The sequence below is a fragment of the Diadema antillarum genome, unplaced genomic scaffold, assembly GCF_040938485.1.
Source record: "Diadema antillarum isolate AM-2024a unplaced genomic scaffold, OU_Dant_1.0 seq00000998_RagTag, whole genome shotgun sequence".
In the NCBI taxonomy this organism is placed as follows: Eukaryota; Metazoa; Echinodermata; class Echinoidea; order Diadematoida; family Diadematidae; genus Diadema; species Diadema antillarum.
In genome coordinates this window covers 1376609-1391114 of record NW_027271836.1, presented here as the reverse complement: position 1 = coordinate 1391114, position 14506 = coordinate 1376609, and the positions used below count along the sequence as shown (strand labels likewise).

Here is a 14506-nt window from a genome sequence, read left to right as displayed (position 1 = left end):
TACATCTGTGAGTAGTCAATGTTCAAATTCTACTCAAACTGATGTTTGGAAATTATATTTTATAGTGTTATCTGTTCAAAATTTGTTTTATAAGGGAGAGGCTTTCAATATGGGCACATCTGAGACTCTAATCTAGTCAAAATGTAAATAAGTAATTTTTCTGATCTTTTTGATATGACAGAAAGAACCTGCTCTGACTATCTTGACAATAATTGTAATGATCATCATAACTCAGTTATGTTTGTTTCATACTTTTGTGAACAAAAAGTGGAAATAATGTCTAAATCAAATCAAAACAGTCAATGTGTATGTGACTGGCTATCAATTTTAAGAGTTATGAGGAATTAATTTATGTAGATTCCCAAAAGGTATTGACATTACATATATATGATAACATAAATGTTGTGGCTACCTTATCAGGATATAGTGCCTTTACTTGTGGAGATTTTAAAAAAGAAGTAAATTTTCCGATCTCTTTTACATCAAAGAAAGAACCTGCTCTGACTATTTTCACATTTGTATGTGACTGGTTATCAATTCTAAAAGTTATGGGGAATTTATTTATGTAGATCCTCAACAGGTATTGACATTCTTGTTATATATGACAAAAATGTTGTGGCTACCTAGTTAGGATATAATTCCCTTATTTGTGGAGACTTTGGAAAAGAAATAAGTTTTTTCTGATCTTTTTTATATCAAAGAGAGAACCTGCTCTGACTATTTTCACATTTGTATGTGACTGGTTATCAATTTTAAAAGTTATGGGGAATTTATTTATGTAGATCCTCAACAGGTATTGACATTCTTGTTATATATGACAAAAATGTTGTGGCTACCTAGTTAGGATATAATTCCCTTATTTGTGGAGACTTTGGAAAAGAAATAAGTTTTTCTGATCTTTTTTATATCAAAAAAAGAACCTGCTCTGACTATTTTCACATTTGTACGTGACTGGTTATCAATTTTAAAAGTTATGGGGAATTTATTTATGTAGATCCTCAACAGGTATTGACATTCTTGTTATATATGACATAAAAGTTGTGGCTACCTAGTTAGGATATACATGTAGTAAAGTTCCTTTACTTGTGGAGATTTTGGAAGACATAAGTTTCTTACACAATGAAATCAGTGCCACCTATTAAATATGTTGATCTCCACCCTCTCTAGTGCTCTGTTAAGAACAGAACGTGACTGGGAGCAAATGGTGCATTACGCTTGAGTCGCTGCAATGTCGTCGGAGGTCAGCCAATTCATGGCCCTGCAGCTAATTATTGCGCTGGCATGCGTATCGAGCATCATGTGCGTTTTGTTTACAAACATCCTTGGCTTCCCTGCACACCTTTTCCCCCTCTCTCTCTCTCTCTCTCTCTCTCTCTCTCTCTCTCTCTCACACACACACACACACACACACAGGCAAGCCTGCCAGAGTTGCAGTGACTGTACACAAAACAAACTGAATAGATGTGTAGTAAACTTTTTCAACTCAGTCACAGCTTGAAAGAAAAAGAAAAGATGATATATCGATTCAAAGAAAAAGAAATCAGTACAGTCCCTGTTGTGTTTTGTAGAACAGAGAGAGAGAAGGAAGTAGAGAACAAAACAGAAATGTTGTATTCCCCACACATATTTTTGGTATTGTGTTTGACTGAGATTATAAATGTTCCAAGGTCGTGTAGGAGTTTTGATGCTTTGCGTTTATCTAAATTGTGTTTCATTCTAAACTTTTCCATTGATGAGAACTCTGTAGGGTGTGGGCATGGTTTTAGACAATCTCCATTTTTTAACCTATATTTCCTTCCCACCCCCTTGAAGGGTGCCAAGATTTTGTCATGAGGAAATTGTTCATTATTGCTTGCCTGCTCAGGTAGAAACATTGTACAACATCGATTTAATGGGGATTAGATTGCAATCAGTTTCTTAACTCTAGTGAGCTCATCTATTGTATCAGAGTCTTAGAATTGGAATAATGTGATTTTAAAGTATACATAATATATATTCATTGTTGAAAGTGAATTTGAATAAATGTAACATAATGTAATGTAATGAAATGAAATGAAATGAAAAGAAAAGAAATGAACATATGAGATAGAACAGTGGCTGGTAGCAAAGCCTACAAAATACCACGAGCATGGTTCACAATACATGCCACATTCCAGTTGCTACATTTTGTTATTTATAGATGTGTTTTTTGAAGATATAGAAAGCAAGGTTCTTTTTTTTTAATGCAATCCAAATTCTTCCTGTTGCTAGGATGAGCTTGAATGACTTACAAGGTTTTTTTTCCTTTTGTTTTTTTTTTCCCCACAAATTTCACTGTAGCCAGCCACTTTAAGATTTGAATGATCAGAAGAGTTGGTTTTATGGCATCATGGACAACATTAAATGGTACATAGATCCGAGGAAGCTGTTGATAAACGAGATATAAATCTGTCTAACATAAGAGTCTTCAATGATACTCTTGCCAACATATGACAAGATGTGAGTGTAGAGCAAATGTTATGAAAAATACAGTTGTAACCATGAGTATATCTTCATAGCAGCTGAGTAAAGCTCATCATGTTGGTACAATATTTAGGGTTGTTTTAATGAGAGAATATAGTGTGTGTGTGTGTGTGTGTGTGTGTGTGTGTGTGAAAGAGAGAGAGAGAGAGTTTCAGGGGTAGGAGCATGCTTCATACACCTTGTACCATGAGATGGCTAAAAAAAAACTTAAATATCTACTAAATCTCCCTAAAGAAATTTATATCATGGATGCTGTAAAGTTCAGGGGGAATTCTGAATTGAATTGGTGTCCATTAATCACAGAAGACACTTTACTTTGTTTTTGTTTTCAAATATATCGTTTTGATTGGAAGATGCCCATATATTCATCAGACTTTATTAGATTTCAAGCGGCATACAACATCAAATGTAGCTCCTCAGAACAAAGCTCAAGCTGCTTCCTAGTTTCAAAACGAGAATCCAGAACCAAACTTCAACTTTATTCCTGATGTATTGCAAAGTACTAGTGAGAAAGAAACCCTCCCCTTAACTATTTGAAAGAGACAAGTTTAATGTCAATTACATCAATATTTATTCATCATTTGTTATTACATGTACAAAGTTATTATCAACTACAAATTTGTGCATCACTATTTGTTGATTTGTGTATTTTCTTGTTTATAAACGTAATGCATTTTTTTTTTTGTAAATCAAGGCAGAGAAAGCCATCTGTAGATGCAGTCATTTAAATCTGAGACGAGTGCTCTATCATGATTGTCTATATCAAGCAAGAATTGAAAGTGATTATCGATTGATTGATAAGTAACTAGATGGAAAGCAAGTGGAAAGAGTCTGTTGTAGTTTGATACAATATCTGAATAGCCACCTTCAGCATCTGTGATTCAAAATTGGCAGGTTGTTATAATCATGTAACATCCAAATTAACCCGTTGAGGATGGGATGATCTTCCTACAACATGCATAATTTCCATAGACACCTGCCCGAGAATATACTCGGGACTCGTCCTCAACGGATTAATTCAGATGGTGATGCAGAAGCATAGGAGCAAGGTACAGTGTGGCTTGGTCAGACAGCTATATGTGGTCATACATATCACAGTACATCACCACCAATCGTTATATCACAATATTGACTTGATGAATTTCAGCCTTTCATTAAAAAAAAAAAAAATTCCCCTGCTTCAAGGGCAAGGATCTTTTTGAGGGTCGCTTCCATCTTGAACCTGTCCACTGTTTAAACTGAACTTATATGAACACTTTGACTGTATTGATGAATGGAAGTGTGACATAGTGTTGAAATATTAATTTCACATGGAAAAAAAAAACCCAAATGGACTGAAAAAATATTTCCTTAATCTTTTGTGGAGCTCTGTTAGATTGTAAGAGATGATTTATGAAGTTTCAAACACATTTCAGTACCTGGCACAGTGCCAATTCTGCTGTTTGGGCTATATTTTTTTAATTAATTAATTGATTTGGTAATTTTTTTTTAATTTTTTGGTGTGCTGTCAGTATGCATAAAGTTCTTTAAACCGGAGAAGTTTCCATCCTCATATCTCATTTTTAAAGGCTTTGATCCAAACCCATCATGTAACATTTATTACTTAAAAAGAAAAGATGTACACCAAGATTAAAGGGATCGTATAGTTTTGGTTGAGACCTAACTTCTTTTTTGTAACATTTTTTTTTTGTAACATTTTTTTTTAATGAAATATGAAAGAGCATGTAATTCCAAAAGGAATCAAACATTTATTTGATGAAAATTGGTTTTGAAATGGCTGAGATATCCAAAACAGACTGATTGTAATAAAAGGTGGGACTCATCCTTCTATTATGATCACTTTCTTTTACTTTGTTTTTGGATGTCTCAGCCATTCCAAAACCAATTTTCATCAAATAAACTTTAAATTCCTCTTAGAATGGTGTGCTTTGTACTAGTTCACACGTTGTCTCTTGGTATCACGCAAAACGTTAAGAGCTCAATCCTCATCTCCACCAATACTATACCATCCATCCCTTCAATGTAAGTTATGCTCATAGGAGAATGAGCTATGTATAAAATGCACTCTAATTAATATTTTCAGGAGAATTTTTGATATTCACTGCAAAGCACATGTTTTGCAAGGAATCTAGTCTGAAAATTATACAAACAGGTTGTGGGTATTTATTTGACAGAAGTGCACAAACTGGCTTCTTTCTGCATGTATGAAGTGTATGTCACAATTTTGAAGTCCAAAATGGATAATTTTTACTGTAGATAGTGTACTAAAGCAGCAAAAATAATTGAAGTTTTGTCCCTGCTGAGTGATTACCATTTTGTATCCTAAATGCAAAAGATTTTTTAAAAATACCTCACTTGCAATCTAAACAATTGAAATACGACATTTCAATCTGCTGTGCTAAAATCTCTCCAGTATCATCAAAATACACATCAGTGGTGGATCCAGGGAGGACCACAACTGGCGCATACCCCCCCCCTTTATTTTTTTGTTGAAACAAAAGAAATAAAAAGAAAAAAATGGGGGGAGGGGTGCGTGCCCCCCCCCCCTTTAATTTTGTAAACGCGCTTCCTCTTTACGGAATTCCTGGATCCGCCCCTGCACATCATATACATGATCAGACTCTCACTTTAAATGCTTGGCTTTAATATAAAGGTGAAAGATCAAAGGAAAGCAGAGGGACTTCTAGAGACAGATACTGCTGAACAGAGACTAAATATCTATTAAAGGGAGTGTAGAGATGAGATGCATGAGATGACAGTAATACAAAATACAAGTTTGTATATTAATGCAAAATATGTAAATCAATTTGGCAGAAGTTTTCTTCTCAACGCTGCATGATCATTACTGTGTTTTACTGTAGTGCTGTTCTATGTTTGGATAACACGGAGGTGTTTTTGTATTTCTGCTTATCTCTTTTCAGTGTCAAGCGCTGAAGCTGGAGTAATCAAGACGCAGCCCCAAGACAGGGAAGGCAGTGTTTGACGTCCATCACCACATCTCCTGCAGACTGCTACCCACCGCCATCTACCCAAATCCCACGATGTGCTTCAGAGTCGTCTGTGAAAAGTGCCACAAGCAGACGTGGAAAGGTGACAGCTTCTTTGTTATCAGTTATTTAAATCTGTGTGATTTCATGATCTCGTGATTTTATGATGTTAAGTTCTTTATAGATATACGTAACCTCACCCTACATACAATTGTACGGTAGGTAAAGCTCGAATACGGATCGCATTGTCTGGTAGAAGGGTACGACAGGGTGACACATTGTTCTCCGTTACCTCATCAATGGCGCCGCAATACGAAATTCAAAGTGAGAAGCAAGGTCTCGCACTCTTCTTCAAAGTCAGACAAGGTCATTGGGAGAGTCAGAAGGCAAGAAGCAGAGAACCTGACAAAAAGATGTGGCACTCTCCTCACCTCAAGCTGCGCTTCTCCGGGTTCACTGGTGGTCACGACGTGTCGGCCAGCTGTTGGGCCTGGGCCTGTGTGAAGTGCCGCGGTGATTCTAATTGAGGAGGAAATGAACGTAATCGATGAGAATCCCCTCATTTCCTCTGACATTTTTTCCCCCCTTTCTTTTTGATGAAGTTATGCCAGAGGTTTTCCGAGCTTGATCTCCCGAAAAGCTCTCCATTAAATGGTACAGCCTCTCATAATCTGACAGTGAATTTCACCAAATCTGTACAAAACATACTTCCACTCGAAAACATGAGGTTAAGTGTTACGCGGGGTCATGCCTTTTGTGATGTTCTGATGAATCAAGTATCATCTTAGAATACCACCCCCATTCTGTATCTTTGTTTACATGACAGTGGGATTAACCTGTGACAGGTTGATAGGATAGTATACCCCGTCAAATTCTAGTGAAGCGTGTAAGAATGTGTTCAATGTAGTTTTGTTATAGGTTGAAGTCTACGATTGCCCCATCTCCCCCCCCCCCCTTTAAAAAAAGTCACGTAGACTCTTTTCCCCCACCACAACCTAACCTTCAACTGCATCACGAGTCGTCGCTCTGTCAGTGACTGGCATTACTCAGTGCTGTCTCAAAAAAGCGCCAGCTGCGGGGAATGTTGCTCTTTTGGTGGTGAATGAATTCGTTTGGGAGGGAAGTGACAAGCTTGGAGGTTTTAAGAGATGTTCTGTGTATGTCGCGTGGTATGTGAGGCGTAGGACACTGGCCAGACATCCAAGGCTGCCTGGTTGAATCATCATCACCCCATCACTGAACATTCCCTTACTTCCCCACCCCCCCCCCCTTTCAGTGGCCATTAACCCTCTTCAAACCGTTGTGACAAACTACCACCAACATGAACATACAAACTGGTTACCTATTGATGATATTGATAGAGATAATTACTGTAAAGAGAAGTGTTGGTTTTGTGTCAGTGGTCGCCAGTGTTACCCACATTTCAAGGCCAGTTCCTCTTTCATCTCTGATATTAAAGTGAAAATGCTGCCCTCCAGCTGGTATCATAGGGCAACTTTGATGGATGTTATGTCTCGGGGTTTACTATGTACAGCTCCCCCATCAGCAATGACAGATGCATCTGCTTTACTTTATATGTATGTGAAGAAACAAGAACTTTGGGAAGAATGCGAAAATTCTACCTTGTCAACCTGTGGTAGTAAACCCATCACTCCTGCAAGCGCAAACGGATACCGTCATAACAAAGAAAGTTCCCCCTCCTCCCCCCCCCCCCCCCCCCCATGAAAATGCTGGCACTACAGGGCAACTCTCTGTACATGCACAGGTATAATATGCACCTTTCATTAACCCACCTGAGACCACTACGTTCCAACCACAAGATTGTTAGCTGTCACACCGTATATCATATGGCTTCACAATGTGAAAACGAGAAATGATAAAGGGGACTGCTGTTGATCCTTAAAAGGTGATGTCGTGTATTCCAATATGTGAACACCGTTACACTTTCATGCCAAAGGAACATTATGCATGAAGTCTATACACATGAATGCTCATACACTTCAACATCTCATTAGGTTGTGTGCCAAATTCATGAAATACATTCAAAGAGTGTGATGCAAAAATCAGTCAGTGATAAGGTTTATTGGGGAGTGGCTCGCAAGGAACACTTATCAAGCTGTTCTTATTACATGCGAAGGGAGGTATCATAATCCATTACGCATACAGGATACCTGGTATTAATGATGCTTTGGTAATTTTGGAGAATTCAGAATTATCTGTGTGCATGCCTTTGCTCTACCAGAAAAACATGGGGTCATTCTTACACAGCAGACATAAATATGCGAAGATTAATGAAGCATTGTAAACGTCTCTGTCTCACAGAATGAAACAAATGTTGTAATTATCATTATTATTATCGTTATTATTATTATTATTATTATTATTATTATTATTATTATTATTATTATTATTATTATTATTATTATTATTATTATTGTTATCATCATCATCATTATTGTAATTATTATTATTCTTAGTCTTCTTCTTCTTATTATTATTATTATTATTATTATTGTTATTATTATTATTATCATTATTATTATCACTGTTGCTATTATTAGTTATTATTATCATCACATCCCAGAAGTTTGGCGTATGTGTAGATGCTCGGTAGGCATTACAGATGAAATTTCTTCTAACCCTCACATGCTGCAAAATTTGGCCCACATGTCATTTATTCCAAAGACACCGTATGACAATTTGCAACATATGATGATTGTCATCACCATGTCGGTGACGCACCACGTCCTACCCATGGCCAGCATTTTTCGGTCTTTGCCATGGTGACTGCAGTCATGGTAGCATGCAGTGATTGCGCTTGGCTCTCACAGAACAAAATCCAGATACTGGTGTCCCTGCATTATGATTCATGAAAGCGAGTCCTTGGTTTCAAATTACACCACTGAAGCTTCTGTGCTACAGTGTCAGAGCATTTTGAATATCTTCTTCCTATAAAGAAAAAGAAACAAAAAGAATGAGTAATAAATGATACTGCCTGCCAGCAATGGGCATTCTCTGTTTCAGGCCTCTCGCTGAATGGTCACCTGTTCCATGCAACCAGCCAACTGTTGCTGTTAGGATCTGTGTTACTCGGTCAGTCTACAGTGATAATGATTCCTGATTAATAGTACAACCACAGATTTGCCACCTTGCCAAGTCTGTATGTTGCCCCCGAGTGACCGAGTGTCTGAGTGACCAGTTGTACTCTGGTCTGTGTGTGTGTGTGTGAAGATGTAGTGTACTAAAGTTACAAACTGTAAAGTATAGGCTCTTGATGTTGTATTTTATCTCATTTTTTTTGTTGTTGTTTTCTTGTCTTTGTTCAATTTTGTTAAAGGCTGCGGCAACCACAAGGAGCAGGTCATGAAGGATGTGCCAGAGGCTGAGAGATGCAAATGTCCGAGAGAAGGACACTGAGTCACCGTCGCTGGACACCCAGGCTTTGACGGTCATCATCCAACAGAGTCATTCTTTAAGTACTAGCCGAAAAAAAATGCATGGGGGATGAGGGAAGGGCAAGTGTGAGGAAGACATGAAGAGAGGCGGGGGAAATTTGGCATTGTAAATAAATTTCTTTTAATCAAAAAAAAAAATATTGCAAAATCATCATGAAAAGGCTGATTGAAAATTTTGGAAACTTAACAACTCTGCTCGCTTGAAATATATAAAAGGAGTGTTAAAGTGCTTCTTTTGTGAAGCCTTTGTACATGTAGGTATCAAAGCAATGCTACTAAAAATACATATGATATTCCAAAATAGGGCAAATTAATATTTTTGTGTGGTGTTTTGTAGTTGATATGGATTTTTTTTTGTTTTTGTAATGATACAAGTGTGGAAGCAATGCTTTTTAAAGAATTTTATAGCTGCTATTGAAATTACTGTAAATATTTATACTTAATCTGTGAATAATATATATTGGTTTTAAGGTTGTCTATTTTGATAGCACTTGAAGCACATGAAATGCAAACATACCCTCTCAAAGACGCACTGGCATACACACATACACGTAAACCCGACATGCACAATCAAGTAAAGAACACACATGAATGTGCAAAGATACTAGAAGGCACAAATATATGCATGAACACAGGGTCCACGGAGACTAACACAAAGATCATCCTCACAAGAAACTGATCCACAAAATGTAATATAATGGGACTTTACAGTTGTATCTACACCACATTATTGGGTACCTTTCCCCAACTCCAATATGATGACTTATTCAAACAAAGGAATAGGGTCCATACAAAGGACATTAGAATGTTACCCTCACTAAATGACAAAAGTGTATTAATCAAAATGCACTGTGATACCATGGAACCCGGTTATAAAGTGGTCAGGTATAAGAAATCCCTCAGACATCCATGTATAAAAGTTGTGCCGGTCCCAACTCATCGTATTTTTTGTGTTATTTTGTACCCGATATATACAATGTTGTGAGAAAACAAGTATAACGAGGTGATTGACATGGTGTTTAGGTCCTTGCTATGGCAAAGTTCCCCTGTGTGATGGGATTTAATCCTTGCTGCATTACTTTTCCCCACCTATGCCATGCTGGCAGTTTTATTAAGGGTTTTGCCAACAGATTCAGTCACCCCATTGCTGCATCGTAGCTGATAAGTTTTTATGTATTACTTGGTGCAGTTATCTCAGGCTATTCAGATCGGTTTCACTCACACAGTGATCCTCTTCATATCTAGGTATTCCACTGATGTGATGATGTTTAGCATGATGTATCATGGGTACATAAGCCACACCACTGTTGTATTAAACAGTATTCTCTTTGACAAGTTATTTTGTATCATTTATGTTGTTCATAAGTTAACTTTCTGTCAGGTTGCGCAAATACCTTAAAGGGGAAGGCTAGTAACTGATCAGTGGGAATCAGTGGAAATGCTGGGAGATGATTGTTCCAATCCTTATGGGATTCATTCAAGAGTTCATTGTATATTTATTGTTGTGTGAAAATGATTTGCTTCAGAATGGTCTCATATTCAAGTAATGTGCAGTTTAATGCTTCCAGGTTAGCATCCCTGGTCAGTGACGGAGCATTAATCTGCACATTACTTGAATATGAGACCGTTCTGAAGCAAATCATTTTCACATAACAATAGATATACAATGAACTCTTGAATGAATCCCATAAGGATTGGAACAATCATCTCCCAGCATTTCCACTGATTCCCACTGATCAGTTACTAGCCTTCCCCTTTAAGAGAGAAAAATATTTATATATATACCCAGACTTTTTTTTTTAATGTAAGAGGACAATTTCTTTATTGTCTCAACTCAAGTTCTCCCTGTTTGTGGGGTATTTTGTTGTTATCATTGCTGTTATTGTTTTGTTTTCTTTTTTTTTGGGGGGGGGGGGGGAAGGGGGAGGGAGAGCAGGGGGTGGAAATGCAAAGTGCCAAGGCAAATTGAGTAGTGTATGAATGATAGGTTATATCATCTTTCAAGACTTGTCATATTTCAGCTCTAGAATGAGTCATGAAAAATATATTGCACAATTATGATGTATATTCTTGTATAGTCTTATGTAGGACATGATCATATAGTTCTAAATACTGCTGAAAGATTTTTATTTTGGAAATGCTGCGACTAGCTTGTAAAAGAAAAAAAAGATAAAAAATTATGTTCAGGATGCTTTTTTTTTTCTTTTTCGTAATGCACTTTCAATCATCAAACATTCTGTTGTACAAATCTTATCCCACCTCTTGATGCAAGTTTAGTTCGCACAATTCCGCAAAATCACGAAAGAGCCAACAGTCCTTTACTAACTTTTAATCAGTAGTAATGGTTGGACAGAAGAATGAACATTCAATATACCATTGGATTTTAGGCCATCATAGAAATGCACTGAATAACAGTCATCAGATTTTTGGAAGTGATTGTGATTTGCGGGTTACAGCTCGTTATGCCGAAGTTTCGTTACTCTTAAAATGAAATAAGGTTAGTTATTCCATAGTTTAGTCGTTCCGAAGGTTCGTAAATGCGAAAATGAAATAAAAGGTTCCTAATTCTGAAAGTTCTTTTCATTTTTGGATAAGCATACCTTACTTCATTTACAGATTAACAAACCTTCAGCATGGCAAACCTTATTTCATTCTCAGGCGATTGAAACCTTGGGAGTAACAGACCTCATATCATTTTCAGATTAATGAACCTTAAGAATAATCAACCATAGGAATAGTGCCACAAATGTTCGAATTTAACCCTATTTCATTTTTGCGTGAATGGACATCTTAGTACACTATATAGGAAATTTGTGTGTATCAGAGTTACAAATCTTCAGATTAAAGTAACAAACTGTCCATCCTTTTTTTTGGATGAATGAACCTTCAGAATAACGAACTTCACAAACTTGAAGTCGGTGAACTACTGTAGAAAGGACTGTTGCACACCTGCTTGTCTGTTTTTCTGACATTTTTAAAGTTGGAAAGTGCCAAATGTTGTGATTTCCACATGTATGACATAGGGCTCTGTTGAACCGTGCTCAGCATTTGTGTGTGTGTGTGAGTGTGCATGTGCTTATTGTGTAGGGTCAGCATTTGTGTGTGTGTGTGTGTGTGTGTGTGTGTGTGTGTGTGTGAGTGAGTGTGCATGTGCATTGTGTAGGGTTCTATAATGTCGTATGGCAAGCAGTGGAGTCCATAGTCCCCCAACAACTTGCACAAATCATATTGATGTCACCTTCAAGAAATGGGTGTGACTGTGCGGAGTAAAATCACATTCAGTTGTTCCACAGGGTTTACTTTTGACCCAAAGGTGGAATGGCTTCCCCCCTGGTAACAGAACACAAGAGTGTGATGATTGCATGAAAATGTTCGATGCAATGTATATTGTATTATTTGTCATGTGCTGCACGTAGATGATTTCATTGCAAAGTCATTTTATTGATTGATTCAATGTGAAATTTCCTTATTTTTTCCATTTTTGTTTCAAGAAGTTTATGTAAATTGTATTGTTTTCACTGTTGAATTTCTACCATATATTTTGTTGAAAGTTGATGGCTGCCAGATTATCTAAGAATGGAGATGTATAATTTGAATGATTGTAATAAAATCACGACAGGAAATGTTAGAGAGCCAGATGGTTTCATCATTGAGAATTAAACGTGGGGAATGAAAATAGAATGAGATGATGATGATGTGAAAGGATGAAAACATCCAGACCCATGAAGGATGAGGAGAAAATGGAGGGAATAGACAGAAGGGTGATATGAGACATGATTTATGCAAAAGTGAGCATGGGTGGGATTGTAAGGACAAGAAGGGAATGGGATTAACTAGGGATAGAACCTATCTGTCTGAAGAGATGCAAAATAGTAAACAAATATTGACTGCTCTGAGGCGCATGGTTAAAACTATTTGCCCAGAGGTGATTTCTGAACAATGCTATGTCCCTCAACTTTGTCTTGGGGTGTAGCTCTGTTCAGAAATCAGCTAGAGTAAATGGTTTTAACCGTGACCCAAAAAAGAAGCAGTCAATATTTGTTTTATAAACGGCATCCCACTTGTCGCTGGGGTGACAAGACCTTGTATCTGCAATTTTGGTGAAAATGACTTTTTTCGATTGATGGTCAAATAATGGGTTAAGTGATGTCCTGTCCAAATCCCAACTGTCCTACTCCAAAAATGAAGCCGTCACGGCATGCCAAAGGAAAGGCTATCCCATTCGCCACAGCGCTTTGGCCGCCATGTTTTTTGGCTCTCCAGAACATTTGACATTTTGTAGATACGAGGTCTTGTTGCCCCAGCGACGTTATGCGTAGTTGTCATGCTACCGGTCAGAGAAATTACAGAAGAAGGTATATCTTCACAATGCACAAGATATATCTGCGTGCATCTTCAAAAACCAAGATATGACTGCTGGGCAATAGAGTGAAAACTAGTGACTCGACTTTGACCAATCAGAATCGAGGAGTTAAAATGAGTGCTGTATATAATGTGAAATACACTGCTTCAGAAAGCAGAGGTTAACGGCATCGGAAAGGTCTAGGTGCAAACGGGTCAACAATGTCCTGTGGCACACCATTTCCAGCCTCATACCTGAATTGATTCCTATTTAAATAATTTCAGTCATACATACATTTGTGTAAACGTGGACTAGGTCAAGACAAGTACACACACATATCAGGTCAATCTCTCTCCCTCTCTCTCTCTCTTCCTTGTCTGTGTATGTATATGTGTGCGTGTATACAAAGTATGTGTGTGCATTTATTTATATATACACATATATATACATATTTATAGACATATCACATATATATATATATATATATATATATATATATATATATATTTATTTATTATGTGTGTGTGTATGTGTGTGTGTGTCAATAGATACATGTATGTATAGAACATGAACACACACACAACAACACTCCATAACAAAGGATAACACATGAAGTCATTTGTCTTAAATCGCCATGGCACTCGCTGTATTTTGTTTCCCCTCAATCTGTACAACATTTACTCCATAAGTATAACACAATCCCAAAATAAAATGGAAGTATATCATTTTTTGGACAGTATCGAATGAGAATACACACCATTGCCAAGCTCTGTAAAAAAAAAAAAAAGTCTGAACAACAGAGAAAATGCAAGCAGTTTGCGTCGGATTTGCCTGTTTTAAAGGATTCAAAGAAACATCAAATCAGATGGTCTACAATCTGAAAATTGATGAAATGTATTAAAAGCTTAAAATGTTAAGCCATTCATTCTACAGCTCAGGTGTCACATAGCTCATGTGTAGGTATTGAAAGCCAAATAATTTTCTTTTTACACTCATATTCTACGTGACTGATCTCAATGTATGTGATTGCTACTTAAGTTGTTCATCGCACAGACTAATGAAGTCAAAATGCCTGACAGTGATCAAGTGTGTACTCTTTGACACTTTCAATGAATTATCTTGTTGCATAAGGATATCATACAGAACTTAAAAAGATAACACCAAGAACTGAGTCATGTCATAAAATTAGAGTACAGGCCACCGAGTATGGTAAAATGAAC

At 37.1% G+C, this 14506-nt stretch overlaps 1 long non-coding RNA gene across 1 annotated transcript in view; it reads left to right on the top strand.

Moving 5' to 3' along the window:
- Positions 1-8987, top strand: part of LOC139742395 (uncharacterized) — a 33380-nt gene extending 24393 nt beyond the window's left edge. Inside the window, exons 2-3 of the long non-coding RNA XR_011711674.1 lie at positions 5424-5592; positions 8827-8987. This is a non-coding gene — a long non-coding RNA (uncharacterized lncRNA). The remainder of the gene's footprint in view (positions 1-5423; positions 5593-8826) is intronic.
- The last annotated feature ends 5519 nt before the right edge of the window (positions 8988-14506 follow it).